Genomic DNA, 20904 nt, shown 5'->3' with positions numbered 1-20904 from the left:
TATGGTTTATTCTAAATAAAGGTTTGTCTCTCAGTTTATCTCCTATAGTATTGTATGAAATATATTTTAAAAATAGATCACAATTAATTTACAGTGGTCCAACATATGTAGATTTCTCACAGCATTTTTTATCAATTTTATCGTTCACAATATACTATCATTACTATTATACTATTATTATTATATTATTAACTATCATCATATGAAAAGAATGATAACTTTTCCTAAAATAATGTGCAGAAAAAATTACTCCCAGTCTGTATCTCATTTACAGCGGTGTTTGTGTGTGTGTTGCATAAAGCATATATATACTTTTAAAAATTATATATCACATGTTATAAATAGATACATATTTTTTAAAAATAACTAAAGTTAAGAATTAAGAGATGCACTTTATTTCTTCTAGAGAGTTGTGGTTCAACATTTCCTTCTCTCTTATGTTCCCTTCAAATAGGAAAAGTGTTTAAACTTTAAGGAAAAAGAAGTTTCTAGTTGTACAATGGCTTCGTTCTATTTAAAGATAGTTATTTTCACCCAGAGCTTTCATGCCACTTACACACTATCTCATCAGCTAGTCAATAAAGAATTATGTACAGAGCTATAATTCCTTTAAAAAAACTTTTGCATTTTTTTTCCTAAATTGAGCTATGACTCACACTTTTGTAATATAGACCTCAGTTTATCAAACTCATATCCATATGTCTGATATTTTTCCATACAGGTTCTTTTAACATTTCTTCTGTTTTGCATTGCATACTGGATTGACAGTATAAAACTCATGGACACTTGGATAAGTCATACCTGCAGTGACTTTTTAAATAATTTTTGTTAACATTTATTTATATTTGAGAGAAAGACAGTGTGTGAGCAGGGAGGGACACAGAGACAGAGACAGGTTCTGAAGAAGGTTCCAGGCTCTGAGCTGTCAGCACAGAGCCGGATGCGGGGCTTGAACTCATGAGCTGTGTGATCATGACCTGAGCCAAAGTTGGATGCTTAACCGACTGAGCCACCCAGGAGCCCCTGCAGTGATTTTTTAAAAACATTCTTTGTACGGAATGAAAAATAGCTTTCATTTCATATGTTTGCTTAAATGAGATAAGAAAAACTAATAATCTCATAAAATACTTCTTGTAGTGGCTGTACTGATTCTAATTTGCAGAAGTTCTGTGAAGTAAAATAGTTATTATTTATGAATTGCCCATCCCTTATGGAACTGAAAGATTGGACCAATCTACTCACTAGCATTTTTACTTATCATGGTTTTGAACAAATGTACACTTTTTAAGCTCCATCTCAATAAGTTCCAAAAAAACCCAAAACAAAACAAACAAAAAAACAAACATCAAAAAAACCAAAAGAGGATAAAGGAAAAAACAATGAAGATAAAAGAAGAAAGCAATGAAATAGAAAATAAAATGCAGTTGAGAACAATGACAATGCTAAAAGGTTAATCAAATTGATGAATGCTTATAAAATCTGATCAAAAACAGAAAGAACCGAAATGATCATCACTGAAGGTTCTAGACATAAAAATAACAAAAGTATTTACAGCTTTTGGCAGTGACTTTGGCTATATAGACAAATTCCTGTAGAACTCAAAAAAGAATAGAAAATCTGAATTGTTATATACCTTATAAAAATAGATCTATAATTAAAAAAAAAGGAGAAAACCTTATGTGCAGATGGTTTCCCACGTACTTGTTCTATATTTTTAAGAAAGAAATAACATCAATGTTGCAAAATTTTTCCAGATTTTAGCAAAGAAATAATTAATTTTATGTTGCCAACATGACCTTAATATCAAAAGTTGACAAGCACTTTGCAAAAGTCAGAACGTATCTGATGAATATCTCTCATGCACATGGATGCATAATCTTTAACAAAATATTGGTCAGTCAAATTCAATAATATGTAACAAGAATAACATATGATACAGAATAGCTTATCCCATAAGTAAAAGAGTAACTTATCATTTTAACTATGTTATACAATTTGCAACATTCATAGGACAATAAAGAAAAGTCATATGATCAATAAGAGAGAAAAACTTCACAAATAAGCCAACACCTATTATTGATGGGGGAGAAACCTCACCATAGAAGGGGACTTCTTTTATCTGATAATCTGAATGGGAAAAAAACAAAAAACATATGTAATATTTAAGTATTGATAGCTTTCTTTCTGAGACCAAAGATAGTCAATATCAACACTTCTATTGTGTCATCCTGTCCAGGGGCCATGCTAATCTTCTCTGTATCTTTCCAATGTTAGCATATGTGCTGCCTAAGCCAGCACCACTTCTGTTGCATATCAGAGAGCCTAGAAAATGCAATACAGACAGAAAATGAGAAATAAAGATGAAAGACAAAGATGAAAAATACATACAAAACAATTTATCTTCATTTTCTAGGAGTATTTGTTTAGCATTTGAGGGCTTACGTAGACATGTACCTGCACACTTCTCCAAAATCATTACTTAGGGGCAATTCCATAATGGTGATTTCATCATGAAATTCACAGGTACTAATGATTTTTAAAGCTCATTTCATTTTTAAACATATCCATAAATAAGAGAAGCATTTACTGAACTACTTTGAATAATTTTTTGTTAATGTTTTTGACAATTATAAACATTATCAGTGGTTGATTAGTAAATACTTCAATGACAGAGTTTTAACTTCATATGCATACTTTTGTTAACAGACATAAAAAATGCTTGAACATTCTCAGAATGTGTTTATGGACATTTTTTTTTTTTTACCTAAAACAGACTTATATATGCTTTAAGAGAAAATACTTATTTATCTTTTTTAAAAAGGTTTCTTTTGCAGAGGAGGTTTAGGGTAAGACAAATCCATGTTTATATTGTGGCCTTTTCAAATATCTTATTGAAAGTATTCTGGTATACTTTTATAATAGAAAGATACAAAGCACTTCAACATTGTTGTCTTCATGCTTATATATCAACAAAATTATTTAGGATGATTGAGAATGCTTCAACAGTAAAAATGATTTAACAAGATCCTTGAATCTACAACCTAGAAAAACATAGATAATTCTAGTATTTCCAATCTCTAATTTCGTGATATTTGGTTTCACTAAGACTTGGAATTTTAAAAATCATGTCTGGGTGTACTCAAGTCAATGCTGAGTTAATATCTGTGGGAAAATTCAACACTGGAGAAATTTGGACTAAATAATTACTAAGACAACTTTCTTTTTTTTCAACGTTTATTTATTTTTCGGACAGAGAGAGACAGAGCATGAACGGGGGGGGGGGCAGAGAGAGAGGGAGACACAGAATCGGAAACAGGCTCCAGGCTCCGAGCCATCAGCCCAGAGCCTGATGCGGGGCTCGAACTCCCGGACCGTGAGATCGTGACCTGGCTGAAGTCAGACGCTTAACCGACTGCGCCACCCAGGCGCCCCATACTAAGACAACTTTCAATTCTAAGGTTCCTTTATTCTGGTACTGAGTGAACTATTCTGCGTGTTCTATGTGTGGATTTCTTGACAGTAATAATAGCTCCCACTCGATTAACTGAATCCCTGCGAGGTTGGTTTGATGCAACTGAATGTCATATATCAATCGTGCTGGCCCAGGGATTTCTGCTGCCCAAATAATCAGATAGACTTGGTAATAAACTAATATATCTTTTGCATGTCAATTGGCTATTTCTATGGTCAGAAATACCTAAATATGCAATAAATTGAAAAATTTTATCTTGACATTTGGATATAGCCTACTACAGATGGGATATGACTTCAAATGATAGGAACTAGTGTCATAAAACACAATGTTTAAAATAAAGACTAGCATTTGTCAAGAATGGAAGCTGACCTTTGGAGAAAATTAAAGTTTATGTGCCTAGATCTCACCAGGCTGTCATTAACATAGATTATTTTACTCTGTGCCCAATAAAGAAAATACTTGACTATTTTACCTAGTTATATTATGTTAATAAAATGAATAGTACCCGAATTTGAATAGACCCCTCTTGAGTGTGTGGAGTTTTAATAATTACTAATTTATAGCAAAAGCAACAAGTAGTAAACACAGTTGTGCTCAACCAAGAATATGTTTGTCCTCCAGCAGATATCTGGCAATATCTGAAGCTATTTTTGGTTTTCAACAAAATGTGGGGAGCTCCTCCACTGGAAACTCGTGGATGAAGAGCAGGATGCAGGTAAGCACAGGAGCAATCACACACAATAAGCATAATTCTGTCCAAAATGTCAGTGATTCCAAAGTTCAGAATCACTGAGCTAACTTTTTTTGGGGGGGGGCAGGTTATCATACTGTTTACTGCATGCTTCATTTACAATCTTTTTTAAAAAGATCTTTTAGGGGCACCTGGCTGGCTCAGTCAATTAAGCATCAGATTCTTGATTTCCACTCGGGTCATGATCTCATGGTTGTGAGATCAAGACCCACATCAGGCTCTGCACTGGATGTGGAGTCTGCTTTATATTCTCTCTTTCCCTCTTACTGTTTCCCGCCCCTGCTCGTGTGCATACCTGCTCTCTCTCTCTCTCTCTCAAAAAAAAACCAAAAAACAAAAAACAAAAAAAAAACCCAAAAACCAAAAAACAAAAAACAAAAAAAAAAAACCACTTTCATTTAATACTGACAGAATGAGAAGTAAGCATGGGACAGGGTTGAACACAGCTAAAGTATAGCTAATTTTAAAATTTGGGGGACACTATTTTTGTAACACATGTGAATAGATAACATACAGGGAACTGTTAGTAGAAATGAGCTTTACACAGAAAGGAGAGAATGGCATGATATAATTTATGTAAGAAGACATTAGTTTCCACAAAAACAAATGGGTAAGCATTTGCTGTGAAGTAAAGGTTCAACTGATAATCTTCCTCTTCTTCCGTTACTTGTATTTGTATATCAGCATGCTGGGACGCAAATCACAACTGCTCCTGGAGCATGTTAGTCTTCAAGTAGTATCTTTAGGTTTCAGACATTTGTTTTGTTTTTGTTTTTTTAGTTATCAGCATTTAGTTGCTTAAGTACTAGAATAATTAATTGGAAAGCAAGTCTCATTTCCTGAACTCAATATCCCACAGATTTTCTGGTTCAATGTCAAGGCAAGAAGAGCTATTTTTCTATATCTGTGTTCTTTCCTTCCCATACAAATTAGAAATCAGATGCTTTTAAAACTAAGTATCATTTGAACAATATAAAATCCATACATTCTCCACACGACTCCTTTACCAGCAGAATATTCTGAAGCAAGTATAATATGATACAAATTCCCCATGGTTCTTCAATAATTTTTTTAAGTGCCATCAAATATCAAATAAAGTGATGGAAAACTGAAAAAGTTCAAACAAACTTTAACTTTCTAAAAGAAATTATAGTAGCTTTTGTTAAAAAACAAAATTGGTCTGCTCAGTCTGCCAAAATGAAATACCACAGGCTGGATAAAAAACCAGAAACATTTTTTTCCCCAGTTCTGGTAGTTGGAAGTTTAAGATCAAAGCACCAGCAATGCTGGTGTCTGATGAGATCTCATCTTGGATTACAGATGGCCTCCTTATGTCCTCACATGGCCTTTTCTCTTTATATGCCTGGAAGAGAGGGAGCTCTTTGAAGTCTCTGCTTCTTCTTCCAAGGATCCTAATTTTATCAGATTAGGGTCCCATCATTATCACCTCATTTAACCTTAACTACTTACTTGAGGACCCTATATCTAAATACAGTCACACTGGCCATTATAGTTTCAACATATGAATTTGGGAAGGACAAATTTCAGTCTGCAAAAGCTGTATTTTTCTGTTTTCTCAGATTATGGTAATCCATAAAATAACAATAATATACATAAAAGTGCCATTTATCTGTTAAAAAGATGATAATCCTATTGGTTAGCAGATACTGTGTTGGTCTGTCAGGGTAGGGGACAAGACAGAAACATTCACTGACATCCTGCAACTAATAGCCTAATGGAGAATATTTTGGAACAAGGCTAGTGATACCATGAAATGTGTGTTTATTCCTATAGATTTGGAGATAATGGTGGGAAGAAGCAATGTGCTTACATTTTGGCCTATGTTTATATTTTTAAATACAAGGTAAGGTTATGAGAATGAAAAGAGGCAGGATTTCTGGTAGGTAAGGACCTGGACGATAGTAGAGAGTACTGGAAAACTAAATAGTTTCCTTAAGAGGGCAAAAATTAAAAATATATAGTAATACTGTGAATCATTGTTGAAAATCCAGTTAAATATTGTGACCATATTAAAATGATCATAAATTTACACTCTGCCTCTGTTTTATCATACAAAAGGACAGAGAAAATAGACAAAACTAAATCAATAGCAATAGTGATGATGTTAGCTGAAAGTATTAAACACTTGCTGTGATAAACACCTTCACTGGATTATTTCATCCTTTTTATAGTAATTCTGTGAAGTATCTACTATTAGTTTTCTCATGTGATGTTTGAGTAAATTGAGGCTTACAAAGATTTAAATAAATCTGCAAACAATGATTAGTATAAGAAAAGTGCACGTAGTTTGACTTCTTCAAATACAAGATTCTTAGATCCTTCACTGTTTCTTCCAGGGTCAGAACTTTGGCAGGTGCATGTGATATGACATCAGGGATACAATAAAATTAAATCATCCACAGGAGTAATTGAAAAGATAAATCATGAAATGTTTGCTAAATGGGACTGGGACTAAACACTAAATAAAGACTTAGACAGGAGGATGTCAATGGTCTTCAGTGTAATAATGAAGAAGAAAAACCTGCATTTGGAGTACTTGAGTACAGAGGAAAAAAGGTGGCTGCGTAGTTTGATGTTTAAATTATTTATTATGTTTGGTGACACTGTTTCTGAAGAAAAACATAACTGTGATTGCAGAAATGAGTTAATGAGAGCAAGGGAGGAGAAAGTCATTAAAAAATATGAATATGAAAATCCTAGCTGTCAAAACCCCAGAGGCCAGGGGATTCAAGGGGTTATCAATGAGTATCCAATATACCAAAAATGTCAGAATCTGATGTGTCAGCCATACCCAAGTCATCAATGAATTAAAGGATGGGGGTTGATTAATCTAATATTGATGATAAGATGCTAAAAATACTTTTTTTTATATCCTAGGGGTATGAGAAGTAATATGGAAGCAGTAGTGAGTGTCAAAGATAACATCTTCACTCTTGCCCTGAATTATGAAGGGTTTGAATAAATAAATATTTTTCCTGGATGATTACAGAAGAAACAATATTCTCTGGGAATGGCCAGATCTCATTTGAAGCAATACTGTGAAGGAAGCATTCAGAGAATGGGTTGGCTGACTTTAGAATAGGCATTTCAAGAGATTAGTTGAAAGCAGGAGAAAGAAACTAGTCATGAAATGCAGATTGAAAGAAAGGAAGTTCAAACAGAGAGCAAGGGTCTAACAATTTAGCACATCATATATTATAGAATCAATTGGCATGCTAACTGGACAGCAACAAACAGCAGCAAATAGTAGCGTTAGGTATGGTGAAGTTAAACTTAATAGCCTCTCAAAAGGTGCTTTACAGATTGTAGCCGTGATTCTGAAATGAGATCTCATAGAAGATGATATAGGCTTGGGAGGTTGTGTGTGTTAATTTTCTTCACAGCCTGCTAGTATTAGCAGATATAGTAAGGATAGCACTGCCAGAAAGCAACAAGAAAGCAAGGAGGAGTCATATTACCCTTCAAACTGAGTTTTGGAGCGGAGGCTGGTGTCAGCAGAGGTCAAAAAGACACACATCTGGTTCAAGATTTTAATCTCTCAGTGCCCTCTTGAGTGGTAGGAAATATTCCACTTAATAACTTCATATTCATTGCAGGACAGTCTCAGGTCTTGATTCCTTTCTCTTCTTCTGCATTGGATTGTTCTGCTTTGGTATTTATGAAATACATATTTTGTGGAATTGACTATATTTAATTTTGAAATGCTATACTGAATAGTGTCCCAACAGTTATCTTCCTTCCCAAGTAGAAATCTCACAGGAATTTTATTCTTGTGCCTTATTTTCTTCAGAGATCCTATTTTGATTTTCATTCTCTCATATATCAGAAAAAAAAAACCTAGACTAGTGGCTTTCCCTATATTTCTAGATCCAATCTATAAGGAAGTGTGTGTGTGTGTGTGTGTGTGTGTGTATATATATATATATATATATATTAATAGTAGTTGGAATTATACCACTTCTACATTTTTATAAATGTATAACCACATGAAGGTATAAAATTAAATATATTTTCAAATATTTAATATATGTAATTGCACTTGATATTCATATTAACTGTTAATGATTATTCACCTGTTTATATATTTCACAAATATTTGTTGAATGTTATGTGTTTGGAATTTTATTGGTTTCTGTGGCTTGGATAAATACTAGAGCACCACTATTCTGAAGGAGGCAGCTATGTACATGTACAATGTAATCAGTGTAATAAGAAAATTATGCACAAGGTGCTCAATACTAACACACAGAAGAAAGAGTGATAGTCTGTGTATCTGATAGTCTGTAGTGCATTTTGGCAATATTTTTTAGAAAGAATTGACATTAAAGTGAGGTTATGAAATCTGAATAAGCTCTCACCAAATATGCCACAAAGAGGTAATAGCCAAAAGGGTTGATTGGAAGTTTCTTAAACCTAGTAATCAGTTCTGAAGTGCAAAGATTTAAGAGTGGGAGAAGAAACCAGGCTTGTGAGTAATTGTATTTTGTTTCCCTTTTTCCCCACAATCTTTGGAGAAAAGCTTGGTCTTCTTAATGAATTATAAAAATGCTGCAGATAATTAATTCAAATATCCATTGTAAGCTATAGACTTTTTGTAAATTCTTTGCTTGATTTTTTTTCGTGTTGTTTCCTTCAATTCCTGTAGGCAGGCAGGCAGGCAGGTAGATAATAGATAGATATACAGATATAATTAATATCAATAATACAACATCAATATTATATGTAGATGGAGAAGTCTTCTTTTTTTATGTTTATTTATTTATTTTGAGAGAGTGCACGAGGTGGGGGAGCAGAGAGAGAGGGAGAGAGAGGGAATCCCAAGCAGGCCCTGCACTATCTGTGCAGAGCCCTATGTAGGGTTTGAACTCATAAACCCCTGAGATCATAATCTGAGCAGAAACCAAGAGTCAGATGCTTAACTGACTAGCCACCCAGGCATTCTATAGACAGAGAAGGCTTCTGTATGTCATTAATGATTAATAAGTCCCTCAATTTGACTAAATTTCAGATAAATCTCTGCCAGACATAGGCCTTTCACCACTCCTTTCTCAGAGCATTAAAGTTAGAAAGCTTGCAATTGTAAATTATTTTTCTGCCCCTTTGAAATATAAATCTTTTATAACCTAGGACAATCTTTCTTAAGAACCTGGGAGCTGTTCTTTTGAAATGTCATCATCACGGAAGAGAGGGTCCCAATCTCCCAGTCTCTGTGGGAAGATAGGAGCCTAACTTCGATAAGCACCAGTTAGCAAACACAGACTCTTTTGTCACATGAACCAACCTCCCCACACCAAATCCCTCCATACTTTCCTATCAACTCAACCCTGTGCTCACAAACTTTCCTGCCTTTTAGGAGAGTAGAGTTCAGTATCTTTCCCCTACTTCAATACTCTTGAATAGTTTTCCTTATCTATTTAACTCCGTCCAATGCAATTGCTCTTGGACATCATGAGGCCCTGAATTAAAAGCCAGCTGAAATTCAGTCCAGCTGAAATTCTTTTTATATGCAATGCATATAGATTTCAAAAAATGGGACAAGCATTTTTTTTCTTGAATTTTAATAGTTGGTCATGGTGCAATTTTTCATGATTTATCTGTCTCCACATAGATTTTATTGGTTAAATTATAGTAGCTATATCAAGAGTACTCTACAGATTACATTTATAATAGTTAAGCATTATTATATAAAGTTCCTTGATAACTGGAAAGATTACTTCGATTTCTTTCTATCCATCATCACACCTGAAAATAATGTTGAAACAAGCATGCATTTAATAAATGTTTTGCATGATAGGGAAATTCTGATAACAGCTGACTCATGGATGGGGAAAATCATTGGAATAGAAAACAGGTGCAGGGCCACAGTAAATACAATTATGGAGATTATTTCATCTGATTATAATCATGATGGCTAATGTTTAGTTATATCCATATAATTTCAGTAAATGGAGTTGATCACCATATGGCAGAATTTGACTTACTGACTATGAAACTAACACACACACACACACACACACACATACACATACACACACAGAGAAACATTCCTGTGATCATGATGCTTTTGCTTAACATACAGATGTACCCTTCTAAAAGATGTGTATCTATATTTTAGCTATGTAAATATAGCTCAATATACATGAAAATTTGAAATTGCAAAGTAGTTTAAGTGATTACTTCTATAGAATTCAAATATATTCTTATCTTCATACATTACAAAATGATTTACCATAATGATTTACCATTAAGTACATCCAAATAAAGGCATACACTATTACATTTAATTGTTTTAAATTGTTTTATGGGTCGTTAATGATTTGTCCAATGGGAATGAGGATCAAAATGAACAAAGATCAAACTTATCCATTATATAGTGTTTCACTTATAAAGATTTTATTTACATAAAATTTACTTAAAAGAAATTCATATGCAGATACATATTTTTAAAAACATAAAATATATATGGTGTATTCCACTAAAAGAGTTTTTAAGGACTCATATTGGGATTATTTAAAATCAAAAAGAAAGGAAATTATTTGCACAAATTATCTTTCAACTATTTAGTGCCCTGGAGCAGTCATCTGTTACACAGAATACTACATCTGAAAAATTTGGTTTCTCACCCAAAGACATGAGTTTAGTTTAAGAATATAAATATTTTCTATAAGAAAACCAGAATAAATTATTTTCATTTTTTCTTAAGACTACATTCACTATCTACCCATTACATGAAGTGAAATATACCTGCATATTCCCAAATTGATATTTATATAAGTGAGACACAAATTTAATCAAAGATTTTGAAATAATAAAATTTACTTTAAAAAGATTACTTCATAAATATTTTGATGACTTTAATATTATAGTCATTCACAAATTAACTTTTTGGTACAAACTGTTACATTAAATTGCTTATTTTTATTCATAGATTTTACTAAAGAAGAATTATTCTTTAATATTTTTAAGGAAATATTTTGAAGAAAATTTTTTCTTGCATCCTAATGAGCAATCCCAGCAATTAGATGAAGACTATATTTAATGTTACAGATGACAAAATGTAAGTGAAGAAACACTGAACCCACAGAACACTGTGTTCGGATACTCTCTTCTACTCAATCCTAGATGTAGGTCAGTTCTCCCTCACACCTTGATATGATAGACTCAGCATTTGGAGCTTAAGACAAATAAGGCAAACAGGAAAGCTCAGTTGACATGAGTCTCTATGTCAAGGGAGTAAATTTCTTACAACATGCTCCACAGCCAGTCTCACCTCTGAATATCCTATCCCAAAAGCCAGGTTTTAAGAAAGTGGTAAGCATATTTGTTTGCTATTATTTAAGTATAAACAGCTATTAAGAGAAAACTCAGTGGGGCAGATGATAGAACCTACGTGCTTTTGAGTTCCAGGTTCATTCAGGCTTGTCCTCAATCCCAAAGCCCTGGAATAACTTGCTCTGTGATACTGAGTCCTGGCTGAAAAGATCTGGATCCAGCAAGTATATACAGGCAACGAGACCAATCTGGCTAGTCCTTGCTGACACTTCTAAATAGAGATGGCTTCCTGGCCAAGAAAAAGTAAAGCAAACATTTTCTTATTTCTTATTAGGAAACAATAGCCAACAAGAACATGTTAACACTCAATTTCTCAATGAACTAGACATTTGGGCTCTTCCAATATGGAATGTAAACAAATGTAAACATGAGGAAATAGGGAATTTCTATGGGAAAACATACACACACACACACATACACACATACACACATACACACACGTGTGTGTGTATGTGTGTATGTTGCTCTCTCTCAATATATATATTGAGAGAGAGTGTGTGTGTGTGTTATGGCTCCTTCTGGAGGTGGCTCCAGAAGAACTTAAGTTTATGCTCTTAGGGTCATCTCTGTCCATCACCTACCCATAAATAATGGACCACCATATCAGGTATTACCCCATCCTCCCAGGTGAAGGAAAGGATTTAAACTGAATGCTCTCGGTGGGATTTTATCCTGGCACCGGCTAATTAACAATCAGAGGTCAGGGAGTGTTATGAGGCTAACTGACCCAGATGCCTCTTTATGTCTGACTAGACTGCAGTTTGTAAATTAGGTAGGAGTTACTACAAGTACCCTTCTCCAGGACTACCAACTCAGGCCACACAGTCTTAAATTCCACATACAACTTCAAAGTGGTTCTCAGAAAGAGAGAGTCAAGATATATTTAAACTAAAGTAAAAATTTTAATGTTTAAGTTGGCTACTATTAGCCTGGTATTTCCTCCGCAGCTCCTCTGGTTAGGGATTATTATTCCTATTTTACCGAGATGAAAATGGGCTCAGATTGTTGAGAGGTACATTTCAGGCCACAAAACTAGTCCACGGTAGACCACAAAAGCAAGGAGGGATCGATTGGCTTCCAATGGTTGTACAACACATTCATTCACTCTCTGAAGCACAAAGGCATCATATGAAGACACAGGGAATCTGTCTGGAAGGAATTCAACATGAAGGGTGAGGATAGAATCTGGAATAGACCTTTAGTCTCAGTACAAGCATTATTTTGATTTAATTTCTGATCCCTACATCCTCAGGGCATTTGGAAGGCAAGAAAGGCAAAAGCACAAAACACTTTCATGTCTTTGAATCCAAATCACTACAGTTTGTTCCTCTTTTTCTTCTCCTCTGCCTTTTCTCCCATATATTACCACAAACACCTTGGGTTTTATTTAAGAAATCTGAAAAAGCTAAATAGGGATGCTCTCAAACTTGCATTTAGACCTGCTCATGATCCTTGTGTCATGGTAATTTTCACTTAAGGCAAGACACATTTGTAGCAAGACACATTTAAGAAAAAGATATTTATTATATTTAATTCTCAATGACTATGTAAAGATTAAAAAACTTCAGAGAATGCAACTGACATAATCCTCACCACCACTAAGCGGTAAATTTGTACCTAAACTCAAATTCATTAAGTTGAAACCAGTTTGCTTTTCATTACAAAATAGCTAATGCAAAACAGTTCTCTTAGCATGGAGATAAGAGGCTCTGGATACAGCTCAAAAGAGGTATTTAGATAAATACATAAAAATTTGATACAATTAATTCCTAATGACCAATAATTTTTCATGAACTAAATTGTGTAATATGCCATATTTATGCAAAAAAGCATAAAGCAGTGTCTTAAGGAAAAATATACAATTTCAGAAAATTCATTGTTAAGTATGAAAGGTAGGGTCTAACTCAAACTGAAAATCATACCAACTAGTGTCTGCCTTTTTTAAAATATATATATTCACCCTGATAAACATTTCTATAAAATTTGAAAGTAAATCTACAATAGTTTACCAGTATATTGTGAAGTCATATTTGGTCAGTGATTTCAAAGGCACCTTTAAATAGGAGAGCATTCTATCTGAATATATGTGATTTTAATAAAATCCTTAAATCACAGAAAAATAATTACATACAGTAAATGTATCGACTAACTTATGATTGAGATTTCATTTTCATTAGGTTTATATTTTCCCTCTTGAGCAGTTCTATTAATTTCATGTTTAAAAAAGTTCTCACAACTACAAAAAATGTAACAATACCTAAGTGCTCCAAAACGAATAAAATTAGCATTTGTGCCCTGCACACTTCTGATGTATTACATAGATCGAAGGCGTAGAAAGCACCTCTCCAGAGATGTGAGAGCTGCTTTCATTTTCATCTTGGTTGGAAGGCTACATAAAAGTGATGTGAGTAGAATAGGTGTTAAAATAAATAGAGATCTCTATTCAGCTTTAGTTGTTTGCAAAAAGTCACAGTTCTTTAGAATGTCATTAACTTACCTAAGGCCAGACCTCAGTTTGCATATAGAGAATGGCTGAAGGGAAAGATATTACATGTGAATTAAGAGTTTTCTGGCTCATTTCTCAGATTATATAATAGCTCAGGACAAAAAGATCATGTTAGTCATTAATGTTTCTATGTAAACACATGGTTGGAAACACTGTCTATTTACTGAAAGAGAAAACAAAAAATGAAAAAAAAAAATCTAGTGTTCGTCCCTTCAGAAAAAATGCATTTTAGTGGGGGTATTTTTTATGACACCCCATCATCATTCTCCTGTGACTGCTGCAGCCTTTTGTTCTGGGTTCCCTCAACAGTGAGAGGACCCACACTCTGCAGATCCACCTGACTTTCCACCAGAGTGCAGGTCCACGGGAGAGAATGGAACAGAGGAAGTTGGTGCTTTCTCTCTTATCTTCTTGCTCATGTCACTGTAGTAAATAACTAAAAGCTTCCACTCTCATTTTTTGTCTTGTTGCTTTAATCTGCTACTCCCACACTCGGCAGCTCAGGTCTCTCCCAGTTCAGAGGAGCTCTGACAAATTGGCACCGTGAACAAGAAAGCCTATTAAGCACAATGCCATTCTGGAAGAGCAAAAAGCTTGAAGATCCTGCAGGTTTCCTTTGGGAGGGGATAGTGGAGTCTACAGGGCATTCTAGAGGGGTGCTAGCTAATTATTTGCAAGCATCTGAGGGTCCTGAGGCACTTCACCAATGTGTCTTGGGAAGTGGTCGTGGAACCCATGGGGCCCTTTGCCAGATGGCCAATGGGCCTGGCAGAGTGCTCAGTGGGACCATGGGCCATTCTTGGAGGATGCCAGCAGATTATTCATATAAATGTCTCAATTTCCAAGAGGATCTTTGGTCCTTCTCTTTAGCCCCCACATCCCAGGCTGAACTCACCTCAGGGTAAGATTAAAGATATAACAAGTTTTCAGAAAAAGATAAGGAAGCAATTCCCTAGTCACTGCTTTTGGTCCTCCAACAATGGTACCAGAGGTGGTCAAGGGGGTCCCACAAGCTGGATGCTTCAAAGACATCCCTGGCGCCTGATAAACACCCTGCAGTGCAGCAAGTTAATGAAACTTTAGACAAGAAAAATAGTATACAGTCTATTAGGTTTGCTTCTGCCCCAAAGAGAATTAGGAGACTTAATTATATCCCCTTGCGAGGTAACCTTGCTAAAGTCGGTGAGAGTCACACATTGTGGGGCTGTTACCACTAGCCCACTGGTAAGAGTGTCTTCTGATCACAGATGATGAGTAGCAGTAGCAGCATAAGAAAAACTGCCTTCCTGGTGCTGCCCTGCTCCAGGGAAGCTGGGGCTCCCGGCTGGAGCTCTGCCCAAACCTGCGCAAACCGCTTTGCACTTCCCCAGGAGTCCTAGCAAGTGGGACTCCACCTGCTCCCCGCCAGGCCTCTTCCACTCGACTTTCCATTCCTTCCCCATGCTCTTGACCAGATCCCGACAGGTGGTCTCTGTGACCTACAGGGATTCTGTTCACTCTGGGGATGGGTCAGAAGGTCCCAGTGGCTTTTGCCCTGACTTTTCAGCTTTCAGAAATAAAACTAGGAGAAAATCTAATGTCCTTAGGTCTCCAAGAGGGATCAGAGATTAAAACTCAAGAAAAAAGTTTGTAAAAATTGCACTTCCTGGGCTTTTTAGATACCAATGCACACAGGTAACTGTGATCCTTATAACCCCTGGGGCCAGAATGAGGGGAAAACAGGTAATACTCTCTGATTTGGATTTGAGGCCACAATCACACACAACTTTGCCCAAGTCCAGCTGTAGATAGGTCTCTTTAGAAGCCTACAAACTTCCATTGTTATTGTTCTTCTACACAACATGCCTTCTTTCTTTAGCTACGTTTACTTTTTTGTTTTTATCATTTGCATTGAGCAGGAGTGGGATAGTAATTTCTATATGAAAAGGTCATTGTAAGGCTCAAAATGATTTATAAGGAAGCTTTTAGTAAACACTGAAATCTATATAAACCTAAGAGAGTACACTTATTTATGTATTTTAATTAAGATACATTAAATTCTATGGTGATGAATAGTTTCTTTGCAAATAATAGCTGTATACTAAGTCCTAATCAGCCTTTTGTCTTAAGATAACACCTGCTACTCCTAATGTATGCTGTCTTGATTAACAGAAAAAAATACTTTGTACTGGTGTTCACTCCAGATTGTTATGCTCTTTTCCATTTCTTTTGCTCTAGAAACTAAAAGAGTGCATTTAAAGCATCCTATATAAAATATTAAGTGGAAAAATATCAAAAAATGGCAAGCTGGTTATACATTAGCATACTTATAAAATCTGTTTTTTAATTGCCTTTATAGAGATACTTGGCTTTTTTATCAACACAATTAAATTCTAAGTACCCTGTGTTATACGTAAGTGATGAATCACTAAATTCTACACCTGAAATCAATTTTACCATATATGTTAACTAACTAGAATTTAAATAAAAAATTGAAATTAAAAAATACTAAGTACCCCGATATATAAAAATGTTTGTGTCCTAAGAGCCAGAAGAATTGGATTCTTGCTTTAACCCTATCTAAAGGCACACATACGGTTTAAGCAAGCTGTATCGATTCCGAGCCTGTTTTCTCATCTGTGAAAAGAGGGATTGCATTATGTGACTTCTAAGTAACTTATAATTGGGATAATAATATACTTTTTATATGTGTAAATTAAAGAATTACTGGAATTCAAACTTGTTAATACTGGATATTTTAATTTTTTATTGTGTAATATTCTAAGCCTAAAGTAGTGGAGAGAATATAGCTATGATCCCCAATGTACAGCTCATGCAGCTTACACAGTTATCATTTTGTGGGCAATTTTATCTATACACCTTCTAGTTTATTTTTTTTTCTTTTTTTAATGTTTATTTATTTTTGAGAGAGACAGAGACAGAATGTGAGTGGGTTAGGGGCAGAGAGAGAGGGAGACGCAGAGTCTGAAGCAGGCTCCAGGCTCTGAGCTGTCAGCACAGAGCCCGACGCGGGGCTCGAACCCATGAGCTGTGAGATCGTGACCTGAGCCCAAGTCAGACGCTCAACCAACTGAGCCACCTAGGCGCCCCTACAGCTTCTAGTTTCTACCCTTCTTCTTATTGTTATATCACATTCCATACATCAAATAATTTTATCCATAAACACATTGATATATATTGAGAAAATATGCCATGATGCCATCACTCTCCCCAAAGATGAAGAATATTGACCTAGTTAAAAGTCAAACCAGTATTCAAATTCTTTTACTTTACCCATAAAGTTTTAAAATATATTTTATATTGGGGCACTTGGGTGACTCAGTCTGTTAAGTGTCTGACTTCAGCTCAGGTCATGATCTCGTGGTTCATAGGTTTGAGTCCCTTGTCCAGCTCTGTGATAACAGCTTGGAGCCTGGAGCCTGCTTTGGATTCTGTGTCTCCCTCTCTCTATCTGTGTCTCCCATGCTTGTACTCTGTCTCAATCTCTCTCTCAAAAATAAATATTAAAAAATTTTTAATATATTTTATATTGTTTAATTTAGAACTTTGATCAGTTGCTATGTCCCTAAACTATATTTAATCTATGAATTTTCTCTCCCTGTCTCTTACTTGTTTAAGAAACTGGATAATTTACTCCCTAGAGTTACCTACAGTCTTAGTTTTATTGATTTCATTTCTAGATGTCATTTACTATGTGCTTATATACATTTCATTTCCTTTATTTTGATAAACAAACAAGTTTAAAATGAGAATCATATTTGGCCAATCAGATAAATCAGATATAGGTTCAGGTTCGAATTTCTGGCAAGACAACTTTATAGGTTGCGTTGTGATTGTGTCCATTTTGTGATCTTAATAGTCATTTAATTTCTTTTTTTTTCTAGATCCATTATTTCACTAAAAGTTGCAAATGATGACATTCTTTCATTCCTTCATCATTACCTGGAATTTCTTTGAAAAGCCTATAGGGTAGGCAACACCTTACTTCTAGCATCTTAGGGTCTCCACTGGGCAACAGAATTAAAAAAAAACCTAAGATATTAAGAGCACAAAAGCATACAGATTTTTATACGTTGATGGAAGCCCTCATTGGCAAATGAAGACTCAAGAAGTGGCTGGGCAATTATACACTCAATTGAAAAAAGAGACAATTATGGAAAAATAACTAAAATATTTGAAGATAACTCCCTGTCTCTGGTGATAAGAATGTTTCTTTCTTGTTGGTATAAGGAGAGTACATTTCACACTGAAGTTCTGTCTTCTGAAAGGGGAGGTCAGAGTCCTTCTTGCACCTGCTATTTTTTAAGCATATTTAGGGATGAGTCTGCCACCTTTCTAAGGTATTTCCCTTATCAGTTAGGGATTAAATGCTAGAGTTATCCCTTTATTTGCTAGCTTTCAAATTAACAAGATTTATTTTATGTTCTCCAACTTCATGCAATGATTTGTTGTCATTGGTGCTTCATTATCATTATGAACTTATGATGTTAAATATATTTGATATTATACTTATAAGTACTTTAAAATTATTATTCTTGTGAGGCTTAAATTGTTTTCTCTTTGGGCAGAAGCAGCCTCCTCAATCTGGTTCTTGAATCCTTTGGGAATATTCTTTGTTATTTTTGGAAATCCCCTCAGTTTTTGGCATGACAAATCTTACCATATGTGCTGCCTGGAATATTCAACTAGAACTTTATTCAAGCATCCCGGACTCCTTTCTTTGAGGAGTGCTTCTCAAAGATCACAGTCCAAGCACTAGTGAGGCTCATATTTACTGGCTTAACCCTGGTATCTAGTCCTTTTTATAAGAAAGGAAAAGTTAAGAGGAGCCAAGATGGTGGAATAGCATGGAAGTTTTTTTGCATCTCTCACCCATGAAATACAGCCAGATCAACACTAAACCATCCTGCACACCTAGAAAACTGATTGGAGGATTAACACAACAATCTGCACAAACTGAACCACAGAATTCAGCAGGTATGTGGTGCAGAGAGGTGAGCTTGGGGAGTTAGAAGCCTCGGGAAGGGAGGTGATTTTGTGGATGGAGTGAGCACAGAGACGGGGCGGGGGTAGAGAATACAGGAAAAGCATCCCTCCCCAAAAGCAGCTGGAGAGAAACTGGAAAACTGGAAACAGCCACAGGGAAAAACTAGAAAGGGAGAAAGGACAAAGGACAAAGGAGAGGGTTTAAATTCCATTAAGACTGTAAACACGGGGAGCACAAAGTCGCAACTCCGCACCTCAATACCTGGCAGTGCTCTGGTGGGAATGGCGAATGCCCAGGAGCAGAGTGGGGTCCGGGAGGTTCTCGGGACACACGGGGAAAAGCGGTTCCACTGCTGGAAGGACATTTGGTAGAGACTGTTGAAGCCAACTGATCCCAGCAGACCCCAGAAAATGGCCACATTGGCTGGTGCAGGAATCAGGTCATTAAGGGTGAAGCCTGGTGCCAGATGTGTGTTGTGATTTTCCGTAATTCCTGAAATGCTGCTGCTACACTGTCTCGTGAACTTTTTCTGAGGCGGGCTGGCACCTGGCCATACTCTCAGGGCACCGGCAGCAGCAGGGTCCAGCAAGTGTTCCTGGGTGCAGCCGGCATTTGGCCATTGCTCAGTGAGACCATCCCGCAGAGGCGCGGAACAGGTAAAAGCCACAGCCCTTCAGAAGTAAGGGGCTGGGGAAAACAGCCGCATCTGAGACAAAACTTGGGAAAGAGGTACTGCCTGGGGCCTGGTCACGGAGAGTGAAAAAGCGGGTAGTGGACGAAAGCTGAAGACAGAGCACTGATCAGGTAGAACAATGTTCAGATGCTAGAGACTAGTAGCTGGGTGACATCACTTTCACCACTCCCACGCATGCACAAATGCATCTACGAGTGCCACAACACTACAACCCAGTAAGCTAGCAGCACCATCTGGTGGAGAACAGAGCCATTACACTGAGCCCCGCCCAACTGGGCCAACCTCCTCTTCAAAAACACAAGTCTCACCGCCTACTTAGTTTATGTATTATAAAGCACTTCAGAGTCTGACTTCTACAGGAAAATGAAGTAATTTCAGTCCTACTTCAATCTGTTTGCAGGTCCATCTATTCAATTTTCATTTTTTTTCGCTTCTTTTTTTTCCTTGAATACAGAAAGAGGAAAAAAATCATTTTTATTATCAATTTTTATGAAACATAATTTTCCTTAAATTTTGTTACTATATTTTTTACTTTTGTGTAATTTTTTTTCAAATTCTATTTTACTTCCATCATTTTATTTTAGTGTACTTCAGTGTATTCAATTTTTCAAATTTTCAAATGATTTCCTTTTTCTTTTTTTCTCTTGTTCATTTCTTTTCATTTTTCTGATGCAGAAAGAGAAAAACTTCATTTTTACCATAAATTTCTATTAAAATATTTTTCTTTAATTTTTTCCTATATTTTTTGCTTTTATGTAATTTTTTTCAAATTCTATTTTACTGCCATAATTTTATTTTAGTCTACTACAGTGTATTCACTTTTTCAAATTTTCAAACGATTTCCTTTTTCTTTTATCTTTCTTTTCTTTTTCTTGAATACAGAGAGAGAAAAAATTCATTTTTATTTTTAATTCTTATTAAAATTATTTTTCTTTAATTTTTTTCTAATATAATCTTTAATTTTGTGTAAATTTATTCAAATTCTATTTTACTCCCATCATCTCATTTTAGTCTACTTCAGTGTATTCATTTTTTCAAATTATCAGACGATTTACTTCCCCTCCCTTTTATTTCTCCAATGTGTCAAACGACTTTCAACACCCAAACCAAAACACACCTAGGATCCAGCATCATCTAT

At 35.5% G+C, this 20904-nt stretch overlaps 1 non-coding gene across 1 annotated transcript; it reads right to left on the bottom strand.

The window, feature by feature from the left end:
* Positions 1 to 2192: 2192 nt before the first annotated feature.
* LOC124523151 (U6 spliceosomal RNA) lies at positions 2193 to 2298 on the bottom strand. Its single transcript, XR_006964932.1, has one exon. It is a non-coding gene; the product is annotated as a U6 spliceosomal RNA (small nuclear RNA).
* Between the last annotated feature and the right edge of the window lie 18606 nt (positions 2299 to 20904).

The sequence above is a fragment of the Lynx rufus genome, unplaced genomic scaffold (genome assembly GCF_022079265.1).
Source record: "Lynx rufus isolate CCGP_SWC_20201006 ecotype Redwood Valley unplaced genomic scaffold, mLynRuf1.p SCAF_1, whole genome shotgun sequence".
NCBI lineage: Eukaryota > Metazoa > Chordata > Mammalia > Carnivora > Felidae > Lynx > Lynx rufus.
Note: the sequence above shows the minus strand (reverse complement) of the source record. Positions and strands in the feature narration are given on the sequence as shown.